This window comes from Apodemus sylvaticus, chromosome 2 (genome assembly GCF_947179515.1).
Source record: "Apodemus sylvaticus chromosome 2, mApoSyl1.1, whole genome shotgun sequence".
Classification (NCBI taxonomy): domain Eukaryota; kingdom Metazoa; phylum Chordata; class Mammalia; order Rodentia; family Muridae; genus Apodemus; species Apodemus sylvaticus.
Genome location: NC_067473.1, coordinates 19,825,344 through 19,833,379, shown reverse-complemented (window position 1 = coordinate 19,833,379; position 8,036 = coordinate 19,825,344). Strand labels below are relative to the sequence as shown.

The 8,036-nt window shown below is 40.6% G+C and overlaps 1 pseudogene; it reads right to left on the bottom strand.

Moving 5' to 3' along the window:
- Window positions 1–393: 393 nt before the first annotated feature.
- Window positions 394–3,367, bottom strand: LOC127677262 (60S ribosomal protein L7-like; annotated as a pseudogene).
- Between the last annotated feature and the right edge of the window lie 4,669 nt (window positions 3,368–8,036).

Below are 8,036 nucleotides of genomic sequence, written 5' to 3'. Positions count from 1 at the left end.
CCCCCAGTGCTGGAGATTGAAGCGAGCCCCGCCCCCAGCCCCTCCCCCCCTGCAATCTGCTCAGGAGCGCTAGGACCACTGAGGCAGATCCTTCCGTCCTCTTCAGTTTCATCAGTTAACATCTCAACTTTCTCATATATATGATGTAATATCTATGTTTCAAATCTGAATTTCCCTTGCCCATTAGTGGTTTGTGGCATCTTTCAAATGTGTTTTGATCATCGATTTTTATCTTCTTTGAAGAAATATCTATCCTTGTTCTTTGGCCATTTTTAATTAGGTTATTCTTCTGTTTTTATTGTTGCTGTTTTGTTTGTTTTGTTTTGTTTTTGCCAAGCTGTAACTGTTTATTAACTGACCAGATTACAACAATACCGTGGGCAGCTCCTTAGTTCATCGACTAACAAGCCTGTTTATGTCTTCGCTGTTGCCAGCATCTCCACCTCCTACAAAGTGAGTTGTCTTTCTCGTCATTCCACCTCGTGGGGAAGATAATTTGAAGGGTCACGGGAAGTCATTTGCTTCCATGAAGAGTTTCCCAACTGTATAGATCTCATGAATTAGATCCTCCATGCAGATGATGCCAAATTTACCAAGAGACCGAGCAATCAAGGGATTACCTGTCAAGGCAATCCGCTTCTTATTGGTTTTGCCATAGCTTGGCTTGTAGATGAGCTCATTTACTGACTTCAGGTCGGGGTACCCCACGCAATGTCCGCTTCCACAGTCCTCTCAGCATGTTAGCTGAAGCCGTGTTGAGCTTAACAAAGGTGCCATTGAAGATCTGTGAGGACGAAGAAGCTGCAATGCCTTGCGGACCTTTGGGTTTACTCCACTGATAACCTCAGATTCTGAGGGCAAACGCCAGTTTTGGGTCTGCAGGTACATTGAAGTTCCCAGTTTTCCTCGCCCTCCTGGCATTCCGAATCTCAGTCTGGTACCTCTGCCTGTACTTGGACAGTGTTTTGCCTTCTCACAGATGAGCTTCCTACCTCCCTTTCGCAGTGTCTTCAGAGCAAATGTTTTCCTCAGGCGCCTCACCTTCAACTCAGTGAAATCCCTTCGCTTTTTCTTTCTTTTTTTTTTTTCTATATTCTTTGTTTACATTCCAAAAGCTTTCCCCTCTCCCAGTCCCCACCCCATATGTCCCATAAGTCCTCTTCTCTCCATCCATTCTCCTATCTTTCCCCCTCCCTTTTCTCTGTCCTGGTACTCCCCTACAGTGCTGGATCAAGCCTTTCCAGGATTAGGGCCCTCTTCTTCCTTCTTCATGGGAATCACTTGATATGCTAATTGTATCTTCAGTATTCGGAGCTTCAGGGCTAATTAATATCCACTTATCAATGACTGCATTCCATGTGTATACTTTTGTGATTGTGTTACCTCGCTTAGGATGTTATTTTCCAGTTCCAAGCATTTGCCTAAAAAATTCATGAATTCATTGTTTTTAATTGCTGAGTAGTACTCCATTGTATATATATACCACATTTTCTGTATCCATTCCTCCATTGAGGGACATCTGGGTTCTTTCCAGCTTCTGGCTATTATAAATGAGGCTGCTATGAACATAGTGGAGCATGTGTCCTTATTGCAAGCCGGGGAATCCTCTGGGTATATGCCCAGGAGTGGTATAGCAGGGTCCTCCAGAAGTGTCATGTCCAGTTTTCTTAGGAACCTCCAGACTGATTTCCATAGTGGTTGTACCATCTTACAATCCCACCAGCAGTGAAGGAGTGTTCCTCTTTCTCCACATCCTCTCCAACACCTGCTGTCTCCTGAGTTTTTGACCTTAGCTATTCTAACTGGTGTGAGGTGAAATCTCAGGGTTGTTTTGATTTGCATTTCCCTAATGACTAATGATGTTGAGTATTTCTTAAGGTGCTTCTCAGCCATCCAAATTTCTTCAGGCGAAAATTCTTTGTTTAGATCTGTACCCCATTTTTAATAGGGTTATTTGGTTCCCTGGGGTCTAACTTCCTGAGTTCTTTGTATATATTAGATATTAGCCCTCTGTCGGATGTAAGGTTGGTGAAGATCTTTTCCCAATTTTTTGGTTGCCATTTTGTCCTTTTGACAGTGTCCTTTGCCTTACAGAAACTTTGTAATTTTATGAGGTCCCATTTGTCAATTCTTGATCTTAGAACATAAGCTATTGGTGTTCTGTTCAGGAACTTTTCCCCTGTGCCCATGTCCTCAAGGGTCTTCCCCAGTTTTTTTTTTTTTCTATTAGTTTCAGTGTGTCAGGTTTTATGTGGAGGTCCTTGATCCACTTGGAGTTGAGGTTAGTACAAGGAGATAAGAATGGATCAATTCGCATTCTTCTGCATGCTGACCTCCAGTTGAACCAGCACCATTTGTTGAAAAGGCTATCTTTTTTCTACTGGATGTTTTCAGCTCCTTTGATGAAGATCAAGTAACCATAGGTGTGTGGATTCATTTCTGAGTCTTCAATTCTATTCCATTGGTCCACTTGTCTGTCACTGTGCCAATACCATGCAGTTTTTAACACTATTGCCCTGTAGTATTGCTTGAGGTCTGGGATACTGATTCCCCCAGAAGTTCTTTTACTGTTGAGGATAGTTTTAGCTATCCTGGGTTTTTTTGTTATTCCAAATAAATTTGAGAATTGCTTTTTCTAACTCTGTGAAGAATTGAGTTGGGGTTTTGATGGGTATTGCATTGAATCTGTAGATCGCTTTTGGCAAGATGACCATTTTAACTATATTAATCCTGCCAATCCACAAGCATGGCATATTTTTCCATTTTCTGAGGTCTTCTTCAATTTCCTTTTTCAGAGACCTGAAGTTCTTGTCATATAGATCTTTCACTTGTTTGGTTAGAGCCACACCAAGATACTTTATATTGTTTGTGGCTATTGTGAAGGGTGTCATTTCCCTAACTTCTTTCTCAGCCTGCTTATCCTTTGAGTATAGGAAGGCTACTGATTTGCTTGAGTTGATTTTATAACCTGCCACTTTGCTGAAGTTGTTTATCAGCTGTAGGAGTTCTCTGGTGGAGTTTTTTGGATCACTTAAGTATACTATCATGTCATCTACAAATTGTGATAATTTTACTTCTTCCTTTCCAATTTGTATCCCTTTGACCTCCTTATGTTGTCTAATTGCTCTACCTAGAACTTCAAGTACTATATTGAAAAGATATGGAGAAACTTGAAGCAATCCCATTAAAATCAGGGACTAGACAAGGCTGCCCTTTGTTTTTTCTTAAGGGTTTCTGGCATGGTACGAGCCTTTTCCTTAAAAGTTTTTGGCACAGCAGGAACTTTTTTCTGAAGGGCTTCTGGCAGAGCTGCAACCTTCTTTTTCTTCTCTGGAACAGCTTCTGTGACTCCAGCTGGAAAAGCCATTGTTCTGTTCTGTTTTGGTTTGTTTTTTAATAGATCCTTAGCTATTCTGAATATTATTTAAATTTATTGTCTGATAAACACTTTGCACATATCTTCCGCCATTCCACAAAGGATGGATTTTCCCTCGGCTGACTGTCATACTCACATTGGTCCCTAGCAAGGGGGAGCAACTACTAGTTTTAACAGAGAGCTCCCAACTAGTTGTTGTGTACTCTGTTGCGTACTCTAGTTGTTGTGTACTCTAGTATACCACAGTCATGGTAACCAAAGACTCCATTGTCTTCTCATCTTACCTCAAGTTTATGCTTAGAGTTTGTCTAAAACATCTCAAAGATTTCCACCCACGTACATGTCTGTAGATAGCTGTGGTACAAAGGAAAGAGAATAGAACCACAGGAGAACCTGCTTTCTTTCAGAACTAGAAATGGCTAATGGTATAAACTTGTTCAATTACTTAACTTTCAAAGGTTTATAAGCAAAACCCAGAGGTGGCTTCATAAGCACATACTAAATCATTATGTTTTCTCAAAGAAGAATTTATAAAAGTTTAGTGCGGTGTAAAATTACTGGATAGGCAGAGAGAAGAAGTGATATGTACGGAAGCAGGTCTGAAGGTGAGGATTTGTCTGTGAGTCTGTGTGTCTGTGTGTTGGTGTCGATAAATTGCACAGTAGTTATAATTAGGAAAAATCTAATAATATGGCAGTGATAGCTAATATGTAGAAGAATTACAGAATTCAACACTCTAAAGCCATCAAAACGGTGTGTACTAATTATATTTGAGAAAAAAAACCAGACCTGACAGTGCAGCTCCTCAAAGGTCTGAAGCAGGAGGGTTGCAAGTCCAAAGCCTGCCTAAGCTATACGGCCATCCTAAGGAATTCGTGAGAGCCCACCTCAAAGTATAAAAGGTAAAGAGAGCTTGATACAAACCTCAGATGTACAGCATCTATTCAGCAAACACAAGCGCCACCCCCACCCCACCCCCCGCTCCGCCCCCTGGACTCAATCTCCAGGACAACAAAAAAGAAGAGAAAGAAAGATGGTAGTCCCTAAGATAGATAAAAAGCAAGTTACAGAACAACACGTTCATAAATGGTTTTTATTCACAATGTGAAGCTGAAATAAATCTTTTCAAAGCAGCCTTCATAACTGAATAATAAAGTCCACTTCAAGCAGACACTGCGCGTAGTGAACTATATCCTGGCTTATCAAATGTTCACAGCTGAGTAGCTTATCCAATCACAGGCTGCCAACTGATCAGGCCATGTCCATATACAGCAAATGCTGTCCCAGCCAATGAGGTCACTTCTCCATGGTACTTGCTTTTCTCTGGCGAAAGCTCTGATATGCGGTGAGGTGGGGCCTTCTGGATTGTCTTGGTCTGGAATGTCGCCCAGTGCAAGAACATTTTCTATTCATTAACTCTGTTCAATTTATCTGGCCTGAGCTTTTACCAATAGAAAGCAGCCTAGAGGGATAAAATCAAAATAGTAACATTGGCTTTCTTTGCATAATAGGTGATTTTTCTTTTTTCTTATGTTTTATAAACGTAATACACTTTAAACTTTCCTAAGCTTGTTTATAGTTGATAAGCTATAGCATGTAACATAGTTACATTTTAACCAAATGACTTCTAACACCTAGAGTTGGTCTTTTGCATCCTGTGCTTAGCCATTTAATTGGGGTATGATCATGATTTTAGATTTCAAGAACTTTTCAAAACGGGCTGATCTATAAAGGGTAACATTTCTGCATCACAGAAGTATGAAAGGGACACTCTAAAGCCACACGACAGAAAGAAACAATAGCAAGTGGGGTCCTAAAGATAAACTCTCACCCCCAAATGCTTTAAAATTCCATTACATAGAAACCTCTCATACAGATGTGCTTTTGTAAGTTATTTGTTTTGGGCCACACTCTTCTGCCCTTTAGCAAGCTGGGGAGGGAAGGATTATTTCAGCTTATGGTGATCCATCAGGAAAGGAAGACAGGGCAGAAACCATGGAGAAGGCTGCTTACCACAGGCCTGTTTTCCTGACTTGCTCAGCCTATTTTCTTATATGACTCAGGACCATCTGCCCAGGGGAGCATGACCCATAGTAAACTGAGTCCTCCTCCACCAATCACTAATCAGGAAAATGCCCCCCCCACACACACACACAGACTTGCATACAGGCAATCTGACACAGGCACTTTCTTAACTGAGGTTTCCCTAGCTTGTGTCAAGATAACAAAAAAACAAATGAGGAAATACACACACACACACATACACACACTACTGTTATAAGTTTTATCTTCATGAAGCATGCTTTTATAGCTGCAAGCTGCAATTAAATACCATTAATCAAGTAGCTTAAACACAATATAAATATATTTCTGAAGATCTAGACCCGAGACAAGAGAAGTCCAAGATCAAAACAGACTGTGTGTCTAGTAGGGAGCTACTCATAGTTTTCATTGATAGTATCTTCTAGTTATATCTTCATGTGCTGGATGAGTTGACTATTCTCTGAGGTCGTGTGTGTGTGTGTGTGTGTGTGTGTGTGTGTGTGTGTGTGTGTGTGTGTGTTTGGGAGTATGAGTGAGTATGTAGGCCAGATGTAGATGTTGGCTCTCTTGCACAATTGTTCTTGTCTTAGTCAGGTTTTCTGTTGTGGTGGTAAAACCTCATGACCAAAAGCAATTCAGGAAAGAAAGTTTATTTTTCTGAACACTTCTATACCACAGACTGTCATCTAAAGAAGTCAGGACCTCAAGACAAGAACCTGGAGACAGAGACAGAGAGCCACTGGCAGCACTGCTTACTGGACTGCTCCTTACAGCTTGCTCAGCCGAGTTTTATAGTCTAGAACCCCACCAGCTCAGGGGCAGCACCGCCCACAATGAGCTAGGCCCTCCCATATCAAATATCAATCAAGAAAATCCTCCAGCGACTTGGTCAAAGGCCAATCTGGAGAGGATATTTTCTCCATTCTCCATTCTAGAATGACTCTAGCAAGCAAGTGTCAAGTTGACATAAAAATAGCCAGCACAGCTCTAAGGCATTGCCACTAAAATCAGGAATAAGACAAAATACCTACACTTTCTCCTCCTGTTAGGGCAGCATCTGAAATTATACCTAGGTTTAATAGGACAAGTGAAGAAAATAAAGGGGATATGAATAGGAAAGGATGAAGCCAAATTAGTCTTGTTTGCAGATAATATGATTAAATTACATTATTGTTATTATATATAAAATAAAATATAATATCAATATAAAATATATAATATAAAAAATATATCGTGTGTGTGTGTGTGTGTGTGTGTGTGTGGTGATTTGAATAAGAACAGCCCCTATAGGCTCATATATTTGCCTGCTTAATCCCCAGTTGATGAACTGTTTAGAAAGGATCGGGAAGTGTGCCCTTGTTGCAGGAACTATGTCACTGGGGGTGGGCTACGCCCCAGCACCGTGCCTGCCTTCATGCTCCCCACCACAATGATAATGGACTAAAACTTTGAAAATGAAAGCAAGCCCCCAAATAAATGCTTTCGTTATGAGAGTTCCCATGGTAACAATGTCTATTCATGGTAGGAAAAAAAATAAAGATCCCTATAACAGTTAAATACAAACTATTTAACAAGCAGGAGAGTAGCAGTATCAGTGGCCTCCCTACGTGCAAACACCAAACACACTGAGAAAGAAATCATGGAAAAATCCCATTATCAATAGTCTCAAAACACATTGGCGTAAGGAGCTGAAGGAACTTGCAGCCCCATAGGAAGAACAACAATATAAACCAACCAGCACCCCCCAGAGCTCCCAGGGACTAAACCACCGACCAAAGAGCACACATGGAGGGACCCATGGCTCTAGCTGCATATGTAGCAGAGGATGGCCTTTTCAGACATCAATAAGAGGAGAGGCCATTGGTCCTGTGAAGATTCGATACTCCAGTGTAGAGGAATTCCAGGTCAAAAGGGGAGGGAATAAGATAGGGGGTTTTCCAGTTTTCTAGGTTAATATCTTTAACCTAGAAAACTGGAATATCCAAAACATAATCCACACATCAAATGAGGTACAAGAAGAAAGGAGGAGTGGCCCCTGGTTCTGGAAAGACTCAGTGAAACAGTATTCAGCAAAACCAGAACGGGGAAGTGGGAAGGGGTGGGTGGGAGGACAGGGGAAGAAAAGGGGGCTTGCGGGACTTTCAGGGAGTGGGGGGGGCTAGAAAAGGGGAAATCATTTGAAATGTAAATAAATTATATCGAATAATAAAAAAAAAGATAGGGGGTTTTCGGAGGGGTAAGGAGGAAAGTGTATACCATTTGAAATGTAAAGCAAATATCTAATAAAAAAGAAATTAAAACAAAAACAAAAACAAAAATAAACCACATTGAAGTAAATTCTTTATTAATGACGGACATGGTAGGATACACACCACTGTCAAAGACTTATGCAACGAAAGCTTAAAGACATTGAACAAAGAAATTGGAGACTACACCAGAAGGTGGAAAGTTCTAATGCTTATGGATTTTTAGAATTATTATTGTGAAAATAGCCATCTTACCAAAGCAATCTATAGATCACAGTCTTCATCAAAATAGCCCACAACAGATATCTAACACATAATTTATAAATGAAATACATATTACTTTTTACTGTCAGTTTCAAATTTTGTTACTG